The following is a 15,099-nucleotide window of genomic DNA, read 5'->3' as shown; positions in this document are numbered from 1 at the left end:
ATAGTCAAGTAATGCAGTAACAACGTAAATTATGATTACGATATTCGTATCTGAAAAAAATTCATTTTAATATCCAGAAAAACTACTATACTTAGTACTAAATATCACATCGGATTGATTTATGACAAAACACGTTGCTACATCATCAATTAAACAAATATTTAATTTGCAATGTTGATATAACCAACAATCAATATAAATGTATTCAAATTTGCAATTTTGATATTTTCACGATGAATTATAATGACAAAATATAGTCAAGTAATGCAGTAACAACGTAAATTATGATTACGATATTCGTATCTGAAAAAAATTCATTTTAATATCCAGAAAAACTACTATACTTAGTACTAAATATCACATCGGATTGATTTATGACAACACGTTGCTACATCATCAATTAAACAAATATTTAATTTGCGATGTTGATATAACCAATAATCAATATAAATGTATTTAAATTTACAATATTAATATTTCCAAGACGAATTACGATGGTATAACGAAATATAAGAAGCTCGTGACTTATGACTGCGATATGCAATTCCTGTCAAAAAGAAAGGAGGCTCGTTTCACCGAACTTCTGTGACGATGGTGTAATGCGAAGCGCGTGGCTTGTAAACTTCTCCGAACGCGAGTACACGTTGGCAGAGGCACGGTTAGGGTAACGGCTACGTGAGGACGATTCCGTCAGTCGCTTTCAGTGTCCTCCGAGTAGTGAAATCCTCGCAAGGTCGTACGAGCGCGCCGCGAGAACGATTTAGGCCGGAAATTCCGCGCCGCGATCGTGCGAGCGCGGTGGAAACGATCGTTCGCACGCGCTCGTGCCTCTGTCTATCCTACATACCACCGTGTCCACATCCTTTTTACGCTCTCTTTCTCTCCCTCTCTCTCTCTCTCGGCGAACGAATCACGCTGTCCCTCTTCCTTTTACCGGTCGTCTGCCTTTCCTTTTCTTCGATCCTCTTTCCTCGCTGCACACGTCCGCTTTCTCTGTCCCGTCTCCTTTGCTCTTGCGTTTCCTCCTTTCCCTTCTGTTCCCTGGTCTTCTTTCTTGCACGAATCCTGGCAGGATCGTCGGTGATACGACTTCCGAACCTGTTTTCTGTTGTTCCTCGCGTGCACAGGCCGAGATTCTCGCGTAGAGCGGCGCTCGGTTGCTGAAATTCCGAATTCATTACCGGCGAATGACTTTCACTTGCCAGAGCGGAACGACGACGTCGCGTCGCTCTGCATCCGGGTTCACCTAATTTTTTTTCATTTTTTTTTTTTTTTCTCTTCTTTCTTAACCTTTAATGAAAGTTAATCGTCCGTTAGCTTGATTGTAAATTAAATTAATTAAATAGAATAACCCAGAAGAAACAAATCCATGTCTAGTTATTGTGTAATATAATCACAGTCTTGTTATCAGTAATATACTTATTAATATAATTCCTGTATGAACAACTGGAGAAATAGCAACAATTAATTTTATGTCTAATTGACATAAACATATAATTCTTAAAAATATTATTCCATATAAATTAATTATTATTAAATTTAAATAAAATTTATTCTGTATATAATACGTAATATTCCACTATTTTGTTTTATTCCATTATTTATTATATATAAATTTTATATATATTATATATATATATATATTTTACGTATTATATTATATATATAATACGTAATATTCCACTATTGAACTAAAAAAAGAAGCTTCAACATGAGCTTTTAATAATCATCCATAAATTATATATATTGGAATTTTTACTAAAAGAGACAAAATTATATAAATAAATTTAAAATTATTAATATTTAAAATATTTAATATTGGGATCGTTCGTAAAGGCATCTTTGATTCCGTTTCAAACGGAAATTCGAATTGTTTAACGATTTAATTGTTTCGTGCCACGTCCGAATATTTTGCAATATATTTTCTCAATTTCAACTATATTTAAACCAAAACAGATGACAAGTTTATTACTTCTTAATCATTTCTATTACCAACGAAAAGGATTGTAAACAATAATTCAAAAAGAATTGCAACATTCTTTGTAATATGATATAATATTGTATAAGAAATATTGTGTACGATTCGGTCAGTCGTTATGGTCCGCGAAACAGCTGCCAGCGCAAGGTGTTAAACGGCTGCTTCGCAGTTAAAGAATAGTAACTCGAAAATAATAAAGTCATTCAGAATTCTTTCCTCTTTTATTTTTCAGTCGTTACTTGCTGGATTAACGAATCGATCAATCTTGGCAATGGGATTCGTGGATTCTTCTCGCGCAGAGGGAAATTTTCAAAGAGTCTGTCGTTTACTTTTTCTGATCGTTAATTAAATCGTTGATGCGAGTCTTGATAATTGTTTCACTGTTTTGAAATTCTGTTACGTGCGCTGCTTCTTAATAAAATTTGCAATTTTATTCTATTTTCATTTATTCTTCACTGTATGTCAGAACAACGCGATCTTTTTGCGATGAATCTGACAATGAGTAAATGAGTACGATAAAACGAAGACGATTATATACAATTTCATTAAATGAATCTTGGTAATCTTGCCAATTGTTTGAAATTTTCACTGGCTCTCAATAAAATTTGCAATTTTATTTTATTTCATTTCATTTCATTTCATTTCCTTTTATTTTATTTATTCCTCGCTAGTTATACGTTAGAATGAACACGATCTTTTTGCGATGAATCCGACAATGATTAACGATAAAACGAAGAGGTCATCAGAGACACAGCGTTATTCATATGCAAATTCCCGGCGTCGATGGTTATGATCGTTTGTTATTAATGCTTTATTATGTAAACTCATCAATATTCTTTCGCTCGCTCTTTTCTCCCTTCATCGAAACAATTCGACCTCTCTCTCTCTCTCTCTCTCTCTCTCTCTCTCTTTTATTTCAACGCAAGCGCATTTTTCTTCTGCTACGAAATCTTGACACGCAGGTGTTGTATTTATTTTCGTGAAACGTAGAATTATACTCGACGTAATTAAAATCCGCTAATTAGCCGAAATTCGCCGATCGAACGTTACGTTGGTAGCAACATTGTTGATGGCAACCGAACAATGCATATTCATATCCACGTAATTATGCAGTCATAGAGAGTTACGCGTAGAATGTAGAATAATTTCGCCCGGGGCTCGATTTTCTTCACGTCAAACTTCGTCCTGGTTTTTTCTTTTTTAACCTCCGTTCTTCTAAAGTAAACTATCCTTCCGGAAGAAGTGGTTTATCCCAACCGCGATAGTTTAATCGGCGTACGCGAAATTCAGGGAGAACGTAAGTTACTTTTGGATTTAAAAAAAAAAAAATGTCACACTCTCTCCGCTCGAAATTTCACTCTCGCGATACCTTGTAACCTTTCTTTTCGTTTGAAACTACGAAATACATCGAGTGAAACATTTCGTAAAAATGAGGCGTTAACAAGAAAAGCCGAAATATTCAGGTATTAAAATTTAATTAAAAAGTAATAAATTAATTTACTTATAATGTTACAAATATATAATGTAATGTTTATTAAAATGAAACAAAAATCGTGGAATCGTGTAAATCGACTCTTTAATACTGAAAGGATTGACGTTTGAAAAATTTTTTTCCCGATTTTCTTCGAATTCGCAAGAAATTCGGGACTTCGTTGAAGAAGTTGAACAATTTTAGAAAATTTCGCCATTCCTCACTTCGTCCTTTTCGATTCTCTCTTGCATTATTAGCGACCATTGTATTAAAAGTTACAAGAAATTGGTATACTTAAGTGGAACGGAAATTTTTCCTTTCGAGCAGGTTAATTACATATTACCGTTCGTAATTGAGATAACAGTTTGTCAGACAGGAGGAAAAACAGGAAGGAACTAGAAACGGTCGTTCGAACGAATGGGTATTATTATGACGTCTGTGAATGCACGCGAACACCTGCGTGTTCTTTGAATGCCTTCAAAGGATTATACCGGCACCTACGCCGCGATGACTGTACGAACATGACTTCACAAGTCATCGTACGTACAACGCTCTTGTTATCGCGTTATACTTCTCGTAATCCGGCAATTATCAGGCTGCTTCCTTTCGTTCTTTTGTCTAGTGACACAATATTTGCAATTAGTAGCGGGGAAATTTCATTTGTTCCGTAGCGGTTTTGCGTAGCGTTAACTTCTATCGATTCATACCAATAAAATGCCGCGATAAGTATGAAACACGCAGTTATAGAAAGTGAAAAATAATAGAGTGTTGAATTTGTTTTATTAACACTGGTACTACCGAAGTTAGTCAAAATGACCAATTTATAATTCTTTGTGAAAATCTCATACATTTATAATAGTGTATTTTTAAATACTCAAGTGATTTTTAATAAAATATATTAATAGAAGCTTGTGTTAGTATTTCTTATATCTTGCACTTCAATTTCTTTGCTACAAACATTATACTTTAGTCGTCCAGTTTAGTTCCAGCGTTAAGAAAATTAAGATTGAGAATGAATATTTTTCGTTATGAATAATTAAGATAATAAAGAAGATGATTAAATAATAAAGAAGTCATTTTAGAACATTATTTTATAGTTCCAGTTGTCGCAAACGAAACGTGCTGTTAGATCGAAATTCACGAAAAATGAAATCCGTCGAACGATTCTTCTCCAAAAACCAACGGGAAAGGAAAGAAACTGAAATTTGCCTGACGTTTATATCTAGAGAGTGTTTCAAAACGAAACATAGAAAATTAACTCTGATACGGTTAATAAAGTTAAACAATCAAAGTATTCAATTATTTCATGATTATTCGATATAATAATAATCATTCGAAACGAAACCAGAAAATTAGCCAATGAAGGTAGCTATCAAAAATAAACGATCGTTAATTCAAATGGGACCATTAGGACCATTTTGGTAGCTGTGTCTTTACTAAATTTTTTCCATCGATCTATGCAACGATTCTTGTAAATAACAAGACAAATTTAAAATCGATCCTTCCACCGAAAACTTCTTCCAAAGGAAAAAAACAAGGAGAGAAGGCCATTCTCCTGAAAGTCACGATTGTTTGATGTCGAGTCGAGAAGAAGACTCCGCGTTTCGTGTTTCTCGAGGATCACGAAAGAAGCCGAGGGGTCGCGTTACGTGTTGTTCAGTCGTTGCTGAAGAGTCACAGACGCGTATAATCTTCATCCTGTAGCTCAGCGTGTTATCTTATCAGCTATGTGTTTGCTGCGTGATCTGCGCGACGCAAGAACAACGGGGAAGTCCCCCGCGGGTGGAAAACTGCGTTATCTGGCTGTTAGTGCTTCGAAATTCATTGCCACGAACGAAAGAAAAAAAAAAAAAAAAAAAAAAAAAGCGAGGAAGGCGATAACTATTCTTGATTTTCTTCTTTTCATTTTTTGTCTTTTTCGTCTATTCGCTTCAAAATAAGTAGCTGAATTTCGTTAACCTACGTACGGAGTGTTGGAGTATAGTTTAGATTTACCGAACTTTGTTTTTCATAGTTATGTAATTATGTCATGCATATTTTTGGTATAGATACAACATTTTATCATCGGTTTGAAAATTTTGTCGCGAATTTGTTTTACATATTAAAGTTAACTTACAAATGATTAAATAAATTTAAAAAATTTGAATTAAATAAATTTACTATAATACTTATTTATTAACATTAACTTATATTAAATCTATTAATTTAATTGATCAACGTTCGTTTTAACGGATTAACCGTTTAATAACGTGTGGTATTATTTCATTATAGCTGTAGTATTTCATTGTGAAACAACATATTTGAAATTATTATTTAAAACAATGCTAATTACATCGTATGCGTATAGAACTGCTAATTACATCGTATGCGTATATTTTATCTTGAATTTGAGAATTATTCACTCGTTAATATTATCTTCAATATTAACATAAATCCATTGATTTGAACGATCAACATTCCGTTGAACGCGTAATAATGTGTAGTATTGTTTTTCATTATAGTGTTACAGTATTATACATTTATATAGCTGTAGTATTATACATTTCTAATAAAAATATAATGAAATACAAATAAAAATATAAGGAAATACACTGAAGTAAATCTACAAAAATAGAGACGTCTGAACTCACATTAACAGCAAAAGAAAAAAAAAAAAAGATACGTGTATAGTCACTCTACCTTCGGAAAGGTTCAATTAAAGTCTCTCCAAATTTTCCCGATTCTCGTTCAATGAAATATTCGGTTGCAACGTTAATTAACCTCGTTAATTTCGATTGTAAGATCGACAATGTTTAATTTAAATCGATCGAAATTACATCGCGCGGCAAGTGAAATAAAATTGAAAGAAAATCGCGGACCAGCTCGCGAATGAATCAGCGATTAACGCAGTATGACGCGTGGGTAAATAGTGTGTCAGTGGGTTAAACCGACGTCGTCCCCGCGTTTTTTCCACGTCGTGGCGTTTAGAGAGATGATCGGTTGAATGTTTAGAGACGTTGATCGATTGGCCGTGATGTATATTCTTATTTCGAGATCGCCGCAAATTGCTTCCTTCGCCCTGTCTTATCGGCAGAGCGGTTCTCTTACGCTTCGCTGGGGAGCAATTAACGTCCCTGTCCGTTCGATCGTGCGATTATAAAAGCATATGCAATGTTGAGGATTACGGACGTTGGAAGGAAATCATCGTGGTGGAAAAATTCAGTCGCCGAAAGATTCGGCAACGTTAGGTCGTGATTCAGAAGAAATGAATAAAATTCCTGGAACATTCCCTAGAAAATAAAATAATAATAATAGGAATAAATATCAAAAAAAAAATAATAATAGGAATAAATATGAAAAATAATAATAATAGGAATAAATATGAAAAAAAATAATAAAGAAAGAAAAATAACATTCCACCAAATAATGTAAAAAAAAAATAAAAATATCGTTTAGCAAAATTTTGCAAGTTGAGAATTACAGACGGTGGTTAGACTGTTAACAAATATTCTTGCATATGGTAAAGAGCAATGATACCAAGTGAAACTTTGGAAACTAAGTTTCGTAAGTTTTCTATTATTCGATGATGAAAATTCTCATCGATCATAGAAAGGGAGACTCTCTTCGTAATTTAAAATTCGCTTATTGGCTTATGAATTTATTAGCACTTTTCTGGAAAAAATCTCCAATATAGTAAAAAAAAAGATATTGTTGCAAAGAAGATACGTTACAACTTGCATCTTGTGCGTTTATTTTTGAACACAAAGTGCCTATATTCACTATAACTTTCCTGTGTCACGCACAAAACACGTGCGAATGATTTTTCAAAATTTCCTTTGCTCTATCTCTCCTCGCCCCTATTTTTACTCGACACGTGGTCGAGCGAATAATTATCTTCTATCCTGAGTAAAATTGTCTGATAATTAGACAGTAAAAAAAAAAAAAAAACTTTCAGTCGCGTAATTATTTAATCATTCTCAAAATATCGATATTAAAATAATTAGAAAGTCGCCAAGTAACAAAATCTAAACGTTGAAAGGTGGTTGACGAGTTTATTCGTGTTAATCGTGTCTGCGATCAGACAGGTTGAGATACACATATGTAAAACAATGCTAAATATATCGCGTTTCATTATCACGTGGACATCCGTTATGCGAACAAGCACGCACGGTAGTTCCATCGCCTTATCGTTCCCCATAAAGATAGCGCTCAGCAATCAACTCGGGACACCTAATGCCTCTGCTGGTAATAACAGCGGAAGAGAAATTGCGATACGCTGTGGCGAATATATCGGATTAACTTGTGTCCTGCCGCGATCCCTGCTCGACTCGTCGCAACTAGGGGGAAAAATAAGTCGTTTCTGTCGTGTTCCTTCTGCCTTGTTCCTTCGTGCCTCGAAAGTGCACGAGACACTCGATGCAGATCTCGCGGAATGCAATTTAGTTACAAAACTACGAATAAAACGAATTGGGGACGATACCGTATTTCGTCGAAGGTTTAGCGGAATATTGTGGCACGATAAAAATTTATTTTTTTAGGAAAGGCGCATCAACGGTCGCTGATTGCGGACCATAACGAGCGACCGTATACAATAATTCGTCGCTTTCTTTTTCTTTTGAACTCGTCGATACGATATCAAATTGTTAGGAAATAGTAAACTTGGATAGAAATTGTTAAGAAATAGTAAACTTGTCATTTACATTGTTTCCAAATATTTCCTTTCCATTAATATTAATTGTCATTACTTCTGTTAATATTATTATTGAACTTCTATTAATATCAAACCTCCAGTGTCATCATTCGTCAATTAGTCAATATTAGTTTAGTCAATAATTAGTAATAAAATGATTGACTTTTCAAAATGAAACTTGCAATTTGACCGCTTGCACTGGCAACTGATTGCGGACCATAACGAGCGACCGAACCATATATACAGTAAATTCGTCGCTTTCTTTTTCTTTTGAATTTCGTCGGTGTTGTATGATATCACTGGATAGAAATGATTGAGAAGTAATGAATTTATTATTTGCTTTGCCTGGGTTATACTTAAATATACTTAAAACTGAGAAAAATATTGCAATTTTGGGACAAAAAGTTCTCGACCAGCGCAAGAGATTAAACGAAGTATTCATAAAATCATTTTGTTAACTCAGACGAATCTATTTTCGTCGGTTCGTTTGCTCATTAAACACAGCAAACGAACTCCTACAAATTTGCACAGTGATTGATTTAACCATAATTTCGTTAATAATTTTAATAAAACGATAAGTTTGTTTCTTAAAATTTATATTTAACTTCACTTTTTAAAAGTAAAACGGTAAGTTTATTTTTTAACACGCGAAATTTACGTGCCTTGTCTATATGGAACGAAATGTTTCCAATTCCCACAAGATATCGCAATGTTATTTAAAATTTTTTGTCAGTGATATTTTAATTGTTCCAAAATATTCACCAGCAATCAACACCATTATAACTGTTAAACAGTTTCAATCGTTTGTTGATTATAGAAAAAAAAAAATACTTGTTAACCACTATTGTTCGTATACCTACTTTAGCAACGTTCCATTATATTTTTGATACAAAACGGTTCACACATCTTACAATGCTTGAAATTCACCACTGGAAACGTCGACAACGTTTGCAACAACACCGATGTTACAACGTAGGCAAATCTGCCGAGCGATTTGTTTCTCACGCGACGACACCACCTTTCGATGTCAGAGATTTATCGCGTTCTCGCGGATAAAATGCAAATATTGCCTTGTTGGAGAAACCTCTTTGATCCGGCTGACGCCGGCTAGAAAAATACGCGCGACTCGATTTGAACACGTCGATATTTGCCTCGGCGACAGCGCGAAACGTTTTCCTCTTTCCCAGGAAAGTCACTCGTAGCCAGCTGTATCGCGGTTGATATAATAATTTTACTGAAACGTCAAAATGATGGTTACGTTTTGTCAACTCACTTTTGCGAGAAAAAAAAAAAAAAAAAAAAAGAAGTTTATTTCCAAGTTTGACGAATTTGAATTTATTTCAAATTTGATGAACTTTCAGTCTGGTCAGAAGCAAAATTTCGACGTTGTTACGAAGTTTTGTAATCAAAGTGCAAACAGACGATACGACACGTCTTGATCGCCGTTAAATCGATGGTTTCATCGAATAGAGCCAACCTCCGATTTAAATGGCACTTGAGCAACGCGATTTTTGGATCCTTGTTGAATACTTGTGCAACTCGGGACGAAGATTTCTTACGTCGATTTATTTACGTAACACTGGAACTATCAGATCAGTCGAAACGACCGAAGTTAAACTTATTTTCGTCCCTGTAATCGCTATGCTAGTACTTTTTTAGATAACGGTGGTTTTTTTATTCAGAGAAGCACGATTACGAATTTTGTTTTGTCACGTTATCTAAACTCTAATTAATTTTCTTGAGAATTATGCTTGTCCAAGCTAGAATGATATTACGTTAGTTAGAAACGATGTTTTACTAATACGTATCAAGCTATCTAGTGCCATTAATGCAAATTGAAATGAAAGTAACAGAACTCTGTATATTTTGTATATTTTTTTAAGAAAATGTGTGAGATAGGCGAATCAGTGAGAGGAAGTGTCAGAAATATTCTGCACCTGGTACACACATAAGTTAATATGACGTGATGAAACTCGTAGATTCCATTTCAGACTTTGTATCTTGAATATGGTGTCTCGACATTAGAGAGTTAATTATATAATGTATGCAATAATTATGTAATATGTTTTGCTACATATAATATAATGCAAAATATAATTGTATATTATAATAATAATTTAACATATATTTAGCCGCATATATAATATTAAGCTATCAAACCTTGTAATTTGTGAATTAAATTTTTATTGAAAAAAAACCTCCGAGAAGGATTACATACCTATATTGGAAAAGTAGTATAATCTCTGTGTCAATGTACACAAAGTGTCATTGATCACTTAAATTTCAATAATTCCTAAGAAACGTTATTGGTATTGGATAGAACATTTGTATGTATCTCACGACATCTCAGGAATTACAGAAACGCACTCAAGCTGTTGTTCGAAACAAAGTTCAAACATCTCGAACAAACATTCGGCCGAAGAGTAAAAATTCAAATGATTCGATTGCTTGCGACGAAAGCGTGCGGTGTTTACCAAACCGATTATCACAGTTGCATATTTGTAATCGCGAATTAAGAAGTTTTGTCTCGGTCCATCGAGCGAGAACGTTCCTTTTTTTTTTTTTTTTTTTTTTTTAATTTTGAAGAAGGTCAGTCTACCCTTGCGATAAATAGCAGCTGAAAAAGACGATAAATGACCGCGTCGAAACGTGTGTGCACAACGAGCGTTGTATCACGGTGAAATGCATTAATCGTAGCCATTTTTCTTCGGGGCCGTTAATGACCCGGACGGAATAAAGGGGGAAAAAGTAACCTCGCCGAGCCAGATAATCGGTCGAGCAATGGCTCATATAAAAACGTTATTAACAATTTCAATTAAAAAGCAAGGATATTTGCCACAGCTAGTAATAATTTAAAAACTCAAAACGTAGAATTCGTTTTATTTGGACATTGGTAACTTTGGAAATTTATAGTATATTTCGCACGAGTCGTATTATTGAAAACAATCAATTATTTAACAGTCGCAAATTTCCTGAAAATTTATTTTCTCACGTTGATCTGGATCTTTGAATTATTCTAAATTTTCTCGTGTCGAGTAATTACGTTCGATTTACAGTGTCTCTACATTATAAAAATGTTGAAAATTCGGTGACATCCATATTCGAATCGACGATTATTTCATAGTCGTAAATTTTCTGAAAATTTATTTTCTCACGTTGAACTAGATCTTTGAATTATTCTAAATTTTTTCCTGTCTAATTATTACGTTCGATTTACAGTGTCTTTACATTATAAAAATGTTGAAAATTCGGTGACATCCATATTCGAATCGACGATTATTTCATAGTCGTAAATTTCCAGAAAATTTATTTTCTCACGTTGATCTAGATCTTTGAATTATTCTAAGTTTTCTCTTGTCGAGTAATTACATTTGATTTACAGTGTCCTTACACTATAAAGATGTTGAAAATTCGGTGACATCCATATTCATCTGTGAAATACATCTTCATCTTCATTAACATTTAATTTCGTGAATACGTCTTTGGCGAATAGATGGACTTTACTCGACAGCTTGTCAAAAATTTAAAAAATGATTTTTGCATCGAGAAAAGGACGACAGATATAAAAAAGATACAGGTATTACTGACTTGAATATACATCGGTTTCGATTTTTCGTGATTGACAGGTTAGTGACATTTAACTCGGTAACGTTGCGTTGCGTTACGAATCAAAGAACCGTATAGAAAGAGAAAAAAAAAAGAAAAAAAAGGAACTTTCGACGATGATGTTCGTGCGCGCCTCTCTCCATCGTCAGTCAATTAAAATCGAACCGCTTTCGGAGCGCATACCGAGCGGTTTACACAAGCTATGTATCGCGATTGCGCTGCAGAGAAAGTAATCTCTCTTTCTATACATGTATATATATATATATACATAATATATAGCATATATACATAAATATATAGCACCCAGACGGCTATTGTGTCGCAATGGTTGGTCAGCGAGCAGCTCGTTTTCCTTCGTTCGGTTAACGGTTCGCGTCTCGTTGCTTCTTTCGTACAGCAGACCGTTGTGAAACGCCCGAGATTGACGAAACATCGGTCTATAATAACGTACGACCTGTTCGTACCGATCAACGAACCCAGAAGGACTCTCAGTCCTGAAAAAATTCTCCCGATTAATTTCTCATCGGTCGAAACGTACGATCATTCGTCCCTATCTCGTTCGTTCTTCGAATTTTATTCATTGTTCTCCGAATGGTTCAACAATTTTCGCAGACGCGCGATCAACCACGTTCCGCTGGCAGCTGTTTGCGGACCATAACGAGTGACCAAACCCTTGTACAATGATTCGTCGCTTTCTTTTTGAACTCGTCGGTACGATAACACTGGATAGAAATTATTGAGAAGTGAATAACAAATTTATTATTTATTTTGCCTGGGTTGTACTTGAATATACTTAAAGACTGAGGAAATATTGCAATTTTGGGAGAAAAAAATTCTCGACGTGCGTGGCACGTCATTCCAGCGCAAGAGGTTTAATTGTAACGTTAGTGTTTTGATCGATTCGAAACCCTAACGTGCCTAATTCGAACGAAGCTAAAATAAAAGTGCATTATTAATACAAACTGCTATACACAATCATATGTGTATAGCAGTATACAATCTGATTTTCAATTGATTTCGTTGGTTCGTCAAATTATTGGCAAACGAAGTAACTCACTTCCCCCCTCTTCGATTGTTCGCTCACATTTCCAATCGCGTTCGAAAGCAACTGTTCAAAACCTAATTGCAATACTTGGGCACACAGTCTGAAGCCAGATGCTCGGATATATTCCACATATTCTTGCCTGGCGAGGCTGGTGGCCGCTAAATACAGGTAGTCGCACTCGCGCACGCCCGGGGAAACCCCGGAGCAATCGTTAGCGGATGTTCAAACGAAATGTAATAGGAATTCTCGTGGAACGAAGCTAATCATATAGCGCTAGATTGAGAAAAAGAAACGAGGGTAGGGGGAAGGAGGCAAGCTCCTTTATGTAAACCTTGAGACTAGATCCGGATTCTTGTGAAGCGACGAGTGAAGGGGAGGTATAGCAAGGCGAGCGACAAGGACGGACGAAACGGCGAAGCAGTCGGAGCGAGAGGAAAGAGAAAAGCAAATTGATCGAGCCGCGAGACGAAGACGGCCGTGTGAGGCAGAGAGGGAGGAGAGTTTTAGCGGGAAGGGATATAAGTACTTCTATTCGGTTAAAGAGCCGCGGCTTGCTGTTCCGCGGAGCAGAACGCGGGGAGAGGTGACGAAGCTGAAAGGGGTTTTTAGGGAGAGGGAGATCCGCACACTTTTAGATCGGCAGGAGGGAAAAGCAAGCACGTCGGCGAAAGTGTTCTTGTGTATTGCACTCGTCGCCGCTCATCTCCGGCAACGTACAAATTTAATGGCGGCCGCGAGAGAGGTGAAAGAATAAGACCGAAATTTCTACAGCAATCCTCGCGTCCTCTGGCTCAGGTTCGGATCTCTCCGCGGTTTGTTACCGACCGAGCCTGAGAGTCTCTCGTTTTCACCGAATAATCGAGGCGCCGTCGTAATCGACGATTACTTCCTCGATACGTAAAAGTATCTAAAATATTAAAATATTTAAGATATTTATCTAAAATACTAAAATATTTTAAATATCTAAAATACCTAAAATACCTAGAATATTAAAATATTTGACTGTTTTATATAAAATATCTAAAATATCGAGATATTGAAATATTTAAGATATTTATCTAAAATATTAAAATATTTTAAATATCTAAAATAACTAAAATATTAAAATATTTAATTGTTTTATATAAAATATCTAAAATATCTAAAGGATGTTTTATTTAAAATATCTAACATACCTAAAATATTAAAATATTTAACTGTTTTATATAAATTATCTAAAATATCTAAAATAAAAATTATAGGTTGGAAAATTATACATTTCGATCATTTTGGTAGTAACTGGTGTTATCGCTGGCAACTGATTGCGGACCATAACGAGTGACCAAACCCGTATACAATAATTCGTCGCGTTCTTTTTGAACACGTCGATACGATCATATCATTGGAATTAGAAATATCATATAAATTATTGAGAAGTAATAAATTTATTATTTGTTTTGCCTGTGTATTTCGTTATGCTTAAATATATTTAAAACTGAGGAATTATTCCAATTTTGGGAGAAAGAATTCTCGACGTGCGTCATTCCAGCGCAAGACGTTAATGGAAAATCGCACGAAGTTAATGACAATAGTTCATCATTTTTCTCGGACAAATGTGATTAAGAAAATGTGATAAATTAGAGTTGAAGATTCGAAGAATGAAAACAGCTTCCGACAATCGACGAAGACGAGTTTACGCTCTCGCGAAAGGAACGCGATTGTGCGTAACGTGTGTGTCTCGCCGTGGAAAATGAAGTCGGCACATAAACGCGACCGCCGAGACGGTTGTTGCTCTATCACTATCCCGTAACAGAGAAAGAGAGACAACGACGATCGTGTGTGTGTGTGTGTGTTTGTATGTATGTGTTGTGTGCGCGTCGTTACGCGTTCCCAGCGATCAGATTCGTTTTACGGGAACGCGCCACAGTGGCGGCTAGCTCTCCACGAGGGCCTCGATAAAAATGACCTCGTTTCTGTCAAACGGAGATTAAGTAACTATGTACCACAGCCGTGTTATACTTCCTTTCACTGCAGAACTTTGCGCGCATAAGAAACGAGTCGGGGCCGCCGCCTGACCGATCGTTTTCTCTCTCTCTCTCCTTCTCCTCAACGCGTCGTCGTCTTTTTTTCTCTCTCTTCCTTTCCTCCGGTTGGAGCTGAAACTCGAAAATTGAATTTATCGCGAGGATAAATCTCTCGTTTTTCGTGCGGCGTGATAAAATATGAAGCACGTCAAGCGCGGTCATTACTTTTAATTAAACTGTCTGGTTTGGAATTTGCTTTGAGTGGCTTTTGATTTGTCGGGTTGGACAAGTCCGCTCGAGATACGAAAGATTCTTTTTTTTTTTTTT

The 15,099-nt window shown here is 35.5% G+C and overlaps 1 protein-coding gene and 1 long non-coding RNA gene across 3 annotated transcripts in view; both read left to right on the top strand.

Moving 5' to 3' along the window:
* Positions 1-6,092, top strand: part of LOC122535570 — a 17,357-nt gene extending 11,265 nt beyond the window's left edge. The window contains exon 3 of the long non-coding RNA XR_006308203.1: positions 6,066-6,092. This is a non-coding gene — a long non-coding RNA (uncharacterized LOC122535570). The remainder of the gene's footprint in view (positions 1-6,065) is intronic.
* LOC122535569 (RNA polymerase II elongation factor Ell) overlaps positions 1-15,099 on the top strand; it is a 187,878-nt gene that overhangs the window by 108,046 nt on the left and 64,733 nt on the right. The window lies entirely within an intron of this gene.

The sequence above is a fragment of the Frieseomelitta varia genome, unplaced genomic scaffold, assembly GCF_011392965.1.
Source record: "Frieseomelitta varia isolate USP_RPSP 00005682 unplaced genomic scaffold, Fvar_1.2 scaffold_738, whole genome shotgun sequence".
Classification (NCBI taxonomy): domain Eukaryota; kingdom Metazoa; phylum Arthropoda; class Insecta; order Hymenoptera; family Apidae; genus Frieseomelitta; species Frieseomelitta varia.
The sequence above is the reverse complement of the archived record's forward strand: the minus strand, read 5'-3'. Positions and strand labels throughout refer to the sequence as shown.